Source organism: Saccopteryx bilineata, chromosome X, assembly GCF_036850765.1.
Source record: "Saccopteryx bilineata isolate mSacBil1 chromosome X, mSacBil1_pri_phased_curated, whole genome shotgun sequence".
In the NCBI taxonomy this organism is placed as follows: domain Eukaryota; kingdom Metazoa; phylum Chordata; class Mammalia; order Chiroptera; family Emballonuridae; genus Saccopteryx; species Saccopteryx bilineata.
In genome coordinates this window covers 43,817,405-43,830,057 of record NC_089502.1, presented here as the reverse complement: position 1 = coordinate 43,830,057, position 12,653 = coordinate 43,817,405, and positions in this window count along the sequence as shown.

Sequence of the window (12,653 nt, the reverse complement as noted above, 5' to 3'; positions counted from 1 at the left end):
TATTTGTCAAAACTAAGAAATCAATATAGGTACATTATAAAGTAGCTCCAGACTTTCATCATATTTTACCAGTTTTTCCATTAATTTCATTTTTAATTTCCAGGATCCAGTCCAGACACCACATTGAATTTAGTTGTCATGTCTCCTTAGTCTGCTCTGTGATAATTTCCTCGTTTGTAATGAACTTGACAGGTTTTTTTTTTCCTCATACATGTCTTGATCAGGGAACTCTAGCTGAGTCAGTGATCCCTTGCTTAAACCAGCGATCTTGGGCTCAAGCCAGTGACCTTGGGCTTCAAGCCAGCAACCTTTGGGCTCAAGCCAGAAACCATGGGGCCATGTGTATGATCCCATGTTCAAGCTCATGACTCTGTGCTCAGCTGGTGAACCGCACTCAAGCTGGTGACCTCAGGTTTTGAACCTGGGTCCTCAGCATCCCAGGTCAATGCTGTATCCACTGCGCCACCACCTGGTCAGGCTGAACTTGACAGTTTTGAAGAGGACGGATCAGGTAGGTATCTTATAGAATGTCCCTCAGTTTGTGTTAATGATATTTTTTATCATGATTGGAACACAGTTACTATTTAAAAAAAAAACCCATAAAATACCATAGAAATGACATATACTCTTTGATTCATATCATACATAACATGAACATGACTTACCTCTGCTGATGTTAACCTTGATCACGTGGTTAATGATGTTTCAGTTTAATATTTTTTCCTTTCCAGTATGTATTCATTTTATAATAAAATAACTAATGACATATTTTTGAAGGTAGAGAAAATGATTCCAAGGACCAAATGGATCCCTGAAGATTTGTGGTTTCCTAACCTGTCCAGAGCCTTTTCCAGGAGGGTCAGACACTAAAAATGTTATTTTCCAGAGAACAGAGGAATATGGCTTACTGGAAATTTTTTTATTTACTTTTCTGACAAAATTAAATTTCACTTGTATCATTCCTGTACTTCTCAGGAATATAGGACTTGCTTTATTGTAGCAGTTTCAGTAGTAATGGAAAAAGAAAGTTTCCATTTTGTTTTATAGCAACCTAAAAGAGGATGACTTTAACTTAATTCTTGGAAGTTGCTTGAAAGTAGTGTTCTATTAGGATCCTAGACCACAGCTGGGCTGAATGTACCTTTACACTTAGGGTAGGGTATCATAGAATGTTCTGTTACCTCTACAACTGAAATTACATAACAAGGCCTTAAAGTAGTTGAAGTGTTTTTTTTTTGTTTGTTTGTTTTTTTTAGTAGTTGAAGTTTTAATTTAAATAATTAATGGCGGTGTGTGGAAACTGCCCTGCTTTGCTAAAGAAATACAGAAAAGTGGCATTATTCCTTGAACACTGTAATTCTTTCATCTCAATCACAAAGAGAAATGATCGGGGGGTTTTAACCCCCAAAATACTGTATAGTATTTAAAAGTATAAGCTTGTTCTGGATACATTATTTATTATATGTGTAGGTCCATAATGTTACTGTGACTTAAATTTCTCATCTGTAAAAATAAGAATAATAAAAACACAGCACCTACTTTATAGAATGAGGAATACTGTCTTCCTTTTGAAATGACCCTTTTATTATTATGAATGTGCCCCTTTATCTCCAGTAACACTTCCTGCCTTAGAGTACTTTGACATTTATATAACCATGACAACTTTGTTTTTATTGTTAGTGTTTGCATGGTATATTTTCCACCCTTTAAGTTTCAGTTTATCTGTATCCTTATATGTAAAATGTCCCTTGGAAATTTAGTTCATTTATATTAATGTAACTAATGATATAGTTGCATGTAAGCTTATCACTTTGTTATTGTGTTCATTTGTCCATTTGTCTATTGTTTATATTCTTTTCCTTTCTTATTTTGGATTAATCAAATTTCTCATGATTATTACTCCATTTTGAGTCTTCAATTAGCATGTTGTTTATACAATTTTCTATTGTTTTAACAGGTTTTTCTAGAGTAGTATTTCTCAACTAGATGTAATTTTGGTACTCAGGAACATCTGGAAATGTTCAAAGGTATTTTTGGTTCCCATAGCATAGAACGATGTGTCCTCTTTGCATCATATCATCATACTGGGAGTGGGTAATATCAACATGACTTATCTTTGCTGATGTTAACTGTCAAAGTTTGGGGGAAGAGCATCTAGTGGTTACTGGACAGGGATACTTGTAAACATCATGTAACATATTAGAGCACCCCCCATAACAAGAGTTATCAAGTCTAAAATGTCCTTAGTGACAAGGTTGAGAAATCATACTCCAGAGGGTTAAATTAGTACTTTACCACTTCATGATAAATGCAAAAATTGTTCAAAAGTAAAGCTACATCTAGCTCTGGCCAGATAGCTCAGTTGGTTAGGGCACTGTCCTGAAGTATAGACGTTGCTGGTTCAATTCCTGGTTGGGGCACTTGCAGGAACAGAAAGATGTTCCTATATCTCTCTCTCTCCCTCTCTTTCCCTTCCTTCCTCTCCCTTTAAAATCAATAAAATAAACATTAAAAAAGTAAACTCCAGTTATCAGCTCCTATCCTTGGTAATATTATTATATATTTCAATTCTATATACATTATAACTCCACAAGGCAATGATATTATTGCTAATTTAAATAACAAACTTTTATATTTAACCACATATGTACTTCTTTTGGTGCTCTTCATTGCTTTCTGCAGTTATGTTCTTCAGAGTAGTATCATTGCCTTTTCTCTTAAAAAAATTTTTTTTAAATTTATCGGGGTACAGATTTCAGGTGTGCAGCAACTCAATAAGACATCTGCAAATTGCATCATGTGCCCTTCACCCTAAGCAAAGTCTCTTTCTGTCCTCATTTTTACCCCATTTTTCACCTCCACCTACCCCCCCTTCCCTCTGGGTATCACCATATTGTTGTCTGTGTTCATGTACACACACACACACACACGGGTTTATTTTGGCTTAATCCCTTCACCTTCTTTCATGCAGTATCTCAGGCACCTTCCCTTGACAGCTGTTAGTCTGTTCCATGTGCCCATGTCTCTGTTTCTATTTTGTTTGTCAGTTTATTTTGTTCATTCGATTCCACATATAAGTGAGATCATATGGTATTTGTCTTTCTCTGACTAGTGTATTTCACAGCATAGTAATCTCCAGGTCCTTCTATTCTGTTGCAAAAACTAAGATTTCCTTATTTTTTTTCAGCTGAGTAGTATTCCATTGTGTAAAGGTATCACAGCTTTTTCACCCACTCATCTACCGATAGGTACTTAGGCTGTTTCCAGATTTAGGCTATTGTAAGTAACACTGCAAAGAACATGGGAGTGCATATATTCTTACAAATAATGTTTCAGGATTCATAGAATAGATTTCCAGAAGTGGGATCACTGGGTCATAAGGCAGTTACATTTTTAATTTATTTATTTTTATTAAGTAAGAGGCAAGGAGGCAGATAGACTCCCCGGCTGGGATCAACCTGGCAAGCCCCCTAACAGGAGATGCTCTGCCCATCTGGGTGCTGCTCCATTGCTTGACAACCAAGCTATTTTAGCACCTGAGGCTAGGCCATGGAGCCACCCTCAGTGCCCCAGGACAACTTGCTCTAACCACTTAAAGCAATGGCTGTGGGAGCGGAAAGGAGAGAGAAGGCAGAAAGGGGAGGGGTAGGGAAGCAAGTAGTCGCCTCTCCTGTGTGCCCTGAATGGGAGTTGAACCCGGGACTTCCACACGCCGGGCCGACACTGTACTGCTAAACCAACTGGCCAGGGCCCCATTGTTAAACTTTTGAGTGAGTAAACTCCATACTGTTTTCTTTCTTTTTCTTTTTTTTTGTATTTTTCTGAAGCTGGAAACGGGGAGGCAGTCAGACAGACTCCCGCATACGCCCGACCGGGATCCACCTGGCACGCCCACCAGGGGGCGATGCTCTGCCCATCCGGGGCGTCGCTCTGTCGCGACCAGAGCCACTCTAGCGCCTGGGGTAGAGGCCAAGGAGCCATCCCCAGCGCCCGGGCCATCTTTTCCTCCAATGGAACCTTGGCTGCAGGAGGGGAAGAGAGAGACAGAGAAGAAGGAGAGGGGGAGGGGTGGAGAAGCAGATGGGCGCCTCTCCTGTGTGCCCTGGCCGGGAATCGAACCCAGGTCCTCCACACGCCAGGCCGACGCTCTACTACTGAGCCAACCGGCCAGGGCTCCATACTGTTTTCAATCAGTGGCTGCACCAGTCTGCATTCCCACTAACAGTGCACGAGGGTTCCTTTTCTCTACATCCTCTCCAACATGTGTTGTTGATTTACTGATAAAAGTCATTTTGGCAGGTGTGAGGTGGTATCTCATTGTGGTTTTACTTTGCATTTCTTTGATTAGTGATGTTGAGCATTTTTTCATATGCCTCCACAGTAGTATCATTTTCTTTAGCCAAAAGGAATTAGTATTTTTTTTTACATTGCAGTTCTTCTGGCTAGGAATTCTCACAACTCGTGTTTGTTTCAACATTTTATTTCCCCTTAGTTTTTAAAGAATATTCCACTGATCATAGAATTATAGAGTGGCAGTTTTCTCTTATAGTATTTTAAAGATGTGACTACATTATATCTTGGCATCCATGGTCTGTGTTGTGTGGAAGAGTATGCTATTAGTTTTATTTTTTTGCTTTTGTGAAGACATTTTGCCCTTTTCACCCTCTGGCTGCTTTTGGGTTTTTCCCTTTATCCTGGATTCATAAGTTGGACTATGGTGTACGTAGGTATGGTTTTGTAGTGTTTATCCTGCTTGTGATTCTTGGATCTATGGGTAGATATCTTTCATCACTTTTGAGAAATTATTAGCCATTACCTTCTTCAAAAACTTTTCCCCCCTCATTCTCTTGCTCTTCTCTTTCTGTGGTTCTAACTACATATATATTAAATCGACCAACAATGTACCAAGTATTTTTATTTTTTTTCTCTTATTTTTATTATTGTTTTTCAGTCTCTGTTTCAGTTTGGATAGTCTCTCATTTTAAAGAGAGAGAGAGAGAGAGAGGGAGAGAGAGAGAGAGAGGGAGAGAGAGAGAGAGGGAGAGGGAAGCATCAATTCTTTGTTGTGGCACCTTAGTTGTTCACTGATTACTTTCTCATATGTGCCTTCACTGGGGGGGGGGGCTCTACCTGAGCCAGTGACCCCTTGCTCAAGTCAGCCACCTTCGGGTCATGTCTATGATCCTACACTCAAGCCGGCAAGCTGGTGAGCCCTTGCTCAAGCTGACAACCTCAGGCTTTTGAACCTGGATCCTTAGCATCCCAGGCCAATATTCTATCTACTGTGCCACTGCATGGTTAGGCTGGATAGTTTCTATTAAATGTCTTTGATTTTACCTTCCCCCTCTTCTGCTGTGTTCAATCTCCAAGTAAACCCATTAAAAGAATTATTTTTTTAAATTGAGGTGAAATTCACAAACATCAAAGTAATTAAAATGTAAACTTCAGTGGCATTTAGTACACTCACAATGTTGTACAAGCAGCACCTCTTATTTCAAAACATGTTCATGACCTCAAAAGAAAACTCCATACCCATTAATAAACAACTCCCTATTTTTGCCTCCTCCTAGAACCTAGTAACCATCAATTTTCATTCTGTCACTATGGATTTACTTATTCTGGATATTTCATATAAGTGTAATCAAACAATATGTGACCTTTTGTGCCAGGTTTCTTTTAATTAGCACAATGTGTTCAGGTACAACCACATTGTGGCAGGTATGACTACATCCAACATCTAGATCACCAGTGGGTGTTTTTTTACTATTTTTCCTTTTGCTTATACCTTGTATTTTCCTGGGGTTTTTTTTATGTCTCCTAATTTTTTGTATGCTGAACATTGTGTATAATGTGACCACAGTCTGATGGCCATGTTTTTTCCTCCTAGAGGAAACTGAGTAAGGAGCTAATCATCTCAAACCAATTAAGGATTGAACTAGGTTGGCACTGGGTTGTTCCTATAGTCCCACTCAGTTCTAACTAAAAGTCTGAAGGAAAAAATCTAAAAACAGATCTTTCCCTTTTAGTAAGGGACCTTTCCCTACGTAGACTTCGTCTCCTATAAATCTGGAGCAAACAACAACAAAAACAAACAAACAAACAAATAAAACAAAAATGCTAATCTTTGTAGACTGGCTCTAAGTTGGGGAACTTTGTCAATACTTAGCCAGGACATTTATGATTCTTCCTCAGTCTTTATTTCCTATTTGAAAAAAAAATCAGCCAAAATTGAAGGCTTTGGGTCTCTGAAGTCTTTCCCGAACATGTGTTTATCCCTCAGCATGCATATATCCTTCTAGGTCCCTCAATACGCAGAAGTTTCTCAGATTATTGTCCTCTAGTGCCTTCTTCCCAAGCCTCTTTGCAGTCTCTTCAGTTTGTCTGATAATTGTACTCTGTTTACCCTTACCTCAAGTAGCTACAGCTACTATATGATTTTAAATGTTTCAAAAATTGCCACCCAATATAAAAATCACAATAAGATAAAATCTCACAACCATTAGGTTGGCTCCTATTAAAAAAAGAAAAAAGTGTTGGCAAGGAAGTAGAGAAAATGGATCCATAATACACTGTCAGTGGGAATGTAAATGGTACAGCCATGATGGCAAATATTTTGTTGATTTCTCAAAAAAATTAAAAAATATCATTGTAAGCCCTGCCAGGTAGCTCTTAGAGCATTTTCCTGATACACCAAAGTTGTGGGTTCAATCTCAGGTCAGGGCATTTACAAGAATCAACCAATGAATGCATAAATGAGTGGAACAACAAATAAACATTTCTCTTTCTCTCTAAAATCAATCAATCAATAAAAATGTTCTTATTTGAAAAAGAAAGTATTACCATATAATTCATGCCATTCCTCTTTTGGGAAAATAACCATCAACATTTTAAACAGTGCCTAGAAGAGATATGTGTACACTTGTGTTCACAGCAGCATTATTCACAGTAGCTAAATAGCGGAAGCAGTGCAAGCATCCATTGATGAATGGATAAATATAATATGATATACACATACAATGGAATACTATTCAGTCTTTAGAAAGCAAGGGAATTCTGATATCTGCTAAACATTGGATGAACTTGAGGACATTATACTAATGAAATCAGCCCATCAAAAAGTCACATACTGTATGATTCCACTTATAGAAGGTACATATAGTAGTCAAAATCATACAGATGGAAAGTAGAATGGTAGTTGCTAGTATTTATAGTCTCAGTCTTGCAAGAGAAAGAGATCTGAACATGGATGGTGGTAATGGTCCCACAACAGTATGAATGTACTTAATACCACTTAATTGTGCATTTAAAATGGTTAAGATGTCAAATTTTATATTATTTGTACTTTACCACAAAAAGAAAAAAAATTTGGGAAAAAAATCACTGCCCAGGCCATTCAGTCTTGAGATAAGTTTGGGGTGGAAGAGCAAAATCAAGTCAAGTCCCTGCACTGACCCCTGAGGGAGTCAGCAGGCAGGTCCCATGCAGAACCATAACCATTCGAGAACAAGGTCTGTATTGCCTCCTTTGACACCAGTAAGCCGGCCGTTCCATGGCTGTCACTGCCCCGTTGATTGGAGGATGGTGGGCAGAAAAGTAAAAATGCCGTAAAAAACTCAGCAGCCATTTTCTTCATTAAGCACTACCCTGGTTATTATTATTATTTTTTTTTTAACATTTTTAAGGCTTTACTTATTCATTTTAGAGAGAAGAGAAAGAAGGGGGGAGAAGCAGGAAGCATCAACTCCCACATGTGTCTTGACCTGACCAGGCAAGCCTGGGGTTTCAAACTGGTGACCTCAGCGTTCCAGGTCGACGCTTCATCCACTGCGCCACAGCAGGTCAGGCTTAAGTGTGTTTTTTTTGTTTGTTTTTAAAGTAGATTTCAGAGTTCCGACAAAGTTGATTTTGAGAGGCTTTGCCAGTTCATCATTGCATTAGTGGAGAGATGAACTTTTGACTTTCCCCACTCCTCCATTTTCAGTGACAGTACTCTCAGGGGTTTGTTTTTCTTTGTAACTAATATGGAAATTTATTAAAGGGTTTTGAACCAATTAGTTACAGAATAAAGTTAAAAATTTTAAAAGATGCCTTTCTATGATCTTTGGAGAATGGATTGTAGAGAGGCAAGAGTGGAAGAAAGGCCACCAGTTAGAAGGCTTATGTAGTAGTTAATTCAACTATGAACTGTTCTAGGGTAGACTGAATTAGTAGTCAAGTTGGAGGAAAAAAGTGGGTGATTCTTGGTATATTTTTGGAGATTACTGCTACATAATCTCTGGGATTGTTTATGGGTATATGTAGAAATTAAGAAGGAGAGAGGAACAAAGATCATAATTAGAAATTGGGTAGTAGAGCCATTTACTGATGAGAAAAAGACTAGAAAACTGATGGGCTGAAGGAGGTAAATATTCGTCTTTTATTTTGAACATGTTTCACTTGAAAAGGATTTGGACATTCCGGGGGCCCTGGCAGGGAGTCAATTGGATGTAGAATCTGGAGCTCAGCAGAAAGGTCTGAGCTAGAAATAAACAGCAGGTTTAGTGGTCATAAGCCTATAGATAGTAAAGTCGTGAAACTAGATGTGAGCTTTAAAGGAGAGTCAAGTGAGAAAAACCAGACGAGGGAGGGAGCCGTGGGGCACTGTGACATTTAAAGAAGCAGAGAAGCCATAAAGGGCACTGGAAATTTATCAGTGAAGTAGAAAGAAAAGCAACATTACGGTGTTACAGAAGTCAAGAAAATAGTGTTTCAGGAAAAAAAAAAAGGCAGTGAACTGCACTGAATGCAGCTAAAGAATTGAGATATATGAGGACAGAGAAATTACCATTGCTTTGGCAAGATGGGGTGGGGGCTGTTCCAGAAGACCTTGTTATGAGCCTTATTGAAGTAGATTCAGGAGAAAACAGAGGTGGAGACAATGACAATAGAGAATTTTTTTTTTTTTTTCATTTTTCTGAAGCTGGAAACAGGGAGAGACAGTCAGACAGACTCCCGCATGCGCCCGACCGGGATCCACCCGGCACGCCCACCAGGGGGCGACGCTCTGCCCACCAGGGGGCGATGCTCTGCCCATCCTGGGCGTCGCCATGTTGCGACCAGAGCCACTCTAGCGCCTGGGGCAGAGGCCACAGAGCCATCCCCAGCGCCCGGGCCATCTTTGCTCCAATGGAGCCTTGGCTGCGGGAGGGGACGAGAGAGACAGAGAGGAAAGCGCGGCGGAGGGGTAGAGAAGCAAATGGGCGCTTCTCCTGTGTGCCCTGGCCGGGAATCGAACCCGGGTCCTCCGCACGCTAGGCCGACGCTCTACCGCTGAGCCAACCGGCCAGGGCGACAATAGAGAATTTTAAGAAAGTGCGCTGTGATGAATAGAGAAATGGAGCAATACTTTGATGGGAATATGAAGGTCATCAAGTTTTTTTTTAATAAATGGGACATACTAGGACATTTTTATCTACTAATGGAAATGACAGATTGGTGGTGAAAGGAGTACACTGCCTATGTCAAGTCTTTGAGAAAGTAGGGGACTAGAATCCAAAGCACAAATGAAGGGAATAGCCTTTGATAGGAAAAAGAACACTGCATTCATTGTAGTAATAATCTAATATTTATTGAGGTATTACAATGTGACAGATGATATTTGAAATGCCTTATAGGACTTTAATTCTTCGACAATCCTGTGAGTTAAATACTATTATTGTTCCATTCACATTAAAACAGGGAAAAATAAAACAAACAAATGAGAAACCCTACAAGGCATAGCAAGTTCATATAACCTACTCAAGGTCATACAGCTAGTGAATGGTCAAGTCAGGATTAGAGCACTGAGAGTATGGCATTAGATCCCATACCCTTAACCACTCAGGATCGGTGCAGTAAATGGAGGAAGACAGAATGTAGGCACAAATGTAAGTAAATGGTAGATTTGGGGTTAAAAAGATGAGGAAGTTCTCATCTTATTGCTTTTATTATCTCAATTAAATGTGAAGCGCCTGACCAGGCAGTGGCACAGTGGATAGAGCATCAGACTGGGATACAGAGAACCCAGATTCAAAACCCCGAGGTCAACAGCTTGAGTGTGGGCTCACCCAGCTTGAGCACAGGATCATACGCATGACTCCATGGTCGCTGGCTTAAAGCCCAAGGTTACTGGCTTGAGCAAGGGGTCACTCGGTCTGCTGGAGCCCCCCTCCCCCAGTCAAGGCATATTTGAGAAAGCAATCAATGAGCAACTAAGGAGCCGCAACGAAGAATTGATGCTTCTCATCTCTCCCTTCCTGCCTTGTCTGTCCCTCACTCTGTCACAAAAATAAACAAACAAACAAATAAATAAATGTGAAGCAAAGTCCTCATCAATATCTACAGATCAGTCCCATTTCTTTTTTTAATTGAATTTATTGGGAACCTTTGGTTAATAAAATTATATAGGTTTCAAGTGTGCAATTCTATAATGAATCCTCTATAGTGTATTCTGTTCACCATCCAAAGTCGTCTCTTTCCCTCACCATTTATCCCTTTCCCCTCTTCTACCTCGTCTCACACTCCTTTCCCTCTTGTAATCACCATACTGCTGTCTTTGTCTCTGAGTTGCTTTTGTTTTTTTTTGCTTAATGCCTTTACCCAGCTCCCCTCCACCTCCCTCTTCTCTAACAGCTGTCAGTCTGTTTTCTATATCTATGTATCTGTTTCTATTTTGTTCGTTTACTTTATTCATTAGATTCCACATGAATCTAATGTGAAATCGTATGGTATTTGTCTTTCTCTGACTGGCTTATTTCACTTAGCATAATATTCTCCAGGTCCATCCATGCTGTCGCAATGTCTCATTTCCTTTAATGTGAGCATATTTTTTGTATGGTTGTACCACAATTTAATTACTTAAATAACCAGTCCCTATTGATGAACTTTTCAGTTGTTTCTAGGTTTTTGCTATTACAATGCTGTAATGAATATTCCTGTGTATATTTCTTTGAGTATATCTGTATAATGAATTTCTAGAAGTAGATTTTTTAGACTTTACAATTAAATTTTTAATAGATATTGCCAAATTGTCCTACCAAAAGGTTATACTTACTTATACTCCCACCTACTTTGTCTGAATGTCTATCTTCCATATCCTTGGAAACATCTAGCTTCATCAACCATTATACAGTGGTACCTTGAGATACAAACAGACCAACATACAAAAAAAAATTTTTTTTAAGATACGAGCTGTGACTTGGTCCATATTTTTGTTTGAGATCCAAGCGACATTCCGAGATTTGAGTTGTGAGGAAGTGATTTCTACAAGTGAAATTAAAGACATGCTGGCAATGTGGGAGAAGCTTTCAAGTTTCATTGAAAAGAAACACCCAGAAAAAGTTTCAACTGGGCGTGCTTCAGCACTTTTCAATGACAGTTGTTTGTCACATATCTGTAACATTTTAAAAGACAAGCAAAAGCAAACCTCTTTGCATAGATTTTTATTCAAAAGTCCTGCAAGTGAACGTGCCTAAAGTGCAGCCTAAAAGGCAAAAACAGGTGATGATTAAATGAAAAATATGTAATGTTAAGCTTAGGTTAAGTTTAAAGTTAAAAAAGTGCATTTTTTTTACAATTAAGTTTTTTTGGTTTTATTTTAAGTAAAGAAAATGCAGTTTTAGTTTACATTTAGTGTTAAGAAAGTGCAGTTTTAGTTTATATGTCTATAGTGCCTGCATCCCTTCCTCTCTTCCTCCTCCTCCACCATTCACCTCCGTTAGCTGCACTCGTCTGTCTCTAAGGTAAGAATACAGTACTAAATAACACCTTTTTCTTTTATTTCATATATTTTTATTATACATTGGTAAAGTATACATGTGTGTTTCTTAATGAAAAACATGTCTTTTTTCATAATTTACGATGGTTTGGGGATGTTTCACAGGGCTGGAATGTATTAAGTTTATTTCAGTTATTTTAAATGGGAGAAACTTGTTTGATATACAAGTGGACTGACAAGCTCGGTTACAGAACGAATTAAACTCGTATCTCAAGGTACCACTGTATCTGACATTCTGTAAGGATATATAAAGGTAACACCTAGTGCCCAGACCTTGATTTCTAAATACCATTTTCCAATAAAAGGAACTAGAGGTCCATGTAGAATGATTGAGTCTAGCACTGGGGTAGGGAAAACATAAGATTATCCTGGAAGACCTTGTGGTACCAGAAAATAAGTAGCCAAAACATGGATAAGTCAAAATTACAGAGAATCTCCTAATGGGCAAAGGTGGAACAATTTGAACAACAAAATAGTGACAAAATTGGGTTATGTCATAGAATAAAACATGTTGATATAGATAAATGAGTAAATGAGACCTCTTCCTTAACAGAATTTCAGTTAATAAATACAGAAGAAATAGAATAGAAAATCACTATTAGGTAAATGCCATAGTAGTAACTGTCATGACAGAGAACCACTGATGAATGCCAAAATTAGCAGTTAAAAGTATGATTAGAAACAGAATATTTCAGTGGTCTCACTATCTTCCTACAAGATATTTATTATAAAGAAGAAAATTGTAACCTTACAGTGAAGAGACATAGCAGACAACCTTAAGAAAGTTACAATGAAGATTAACATCACCAGTATTAAGACATATCAGCAAGTACCTCTTGATATAATGCACTAAAATGGC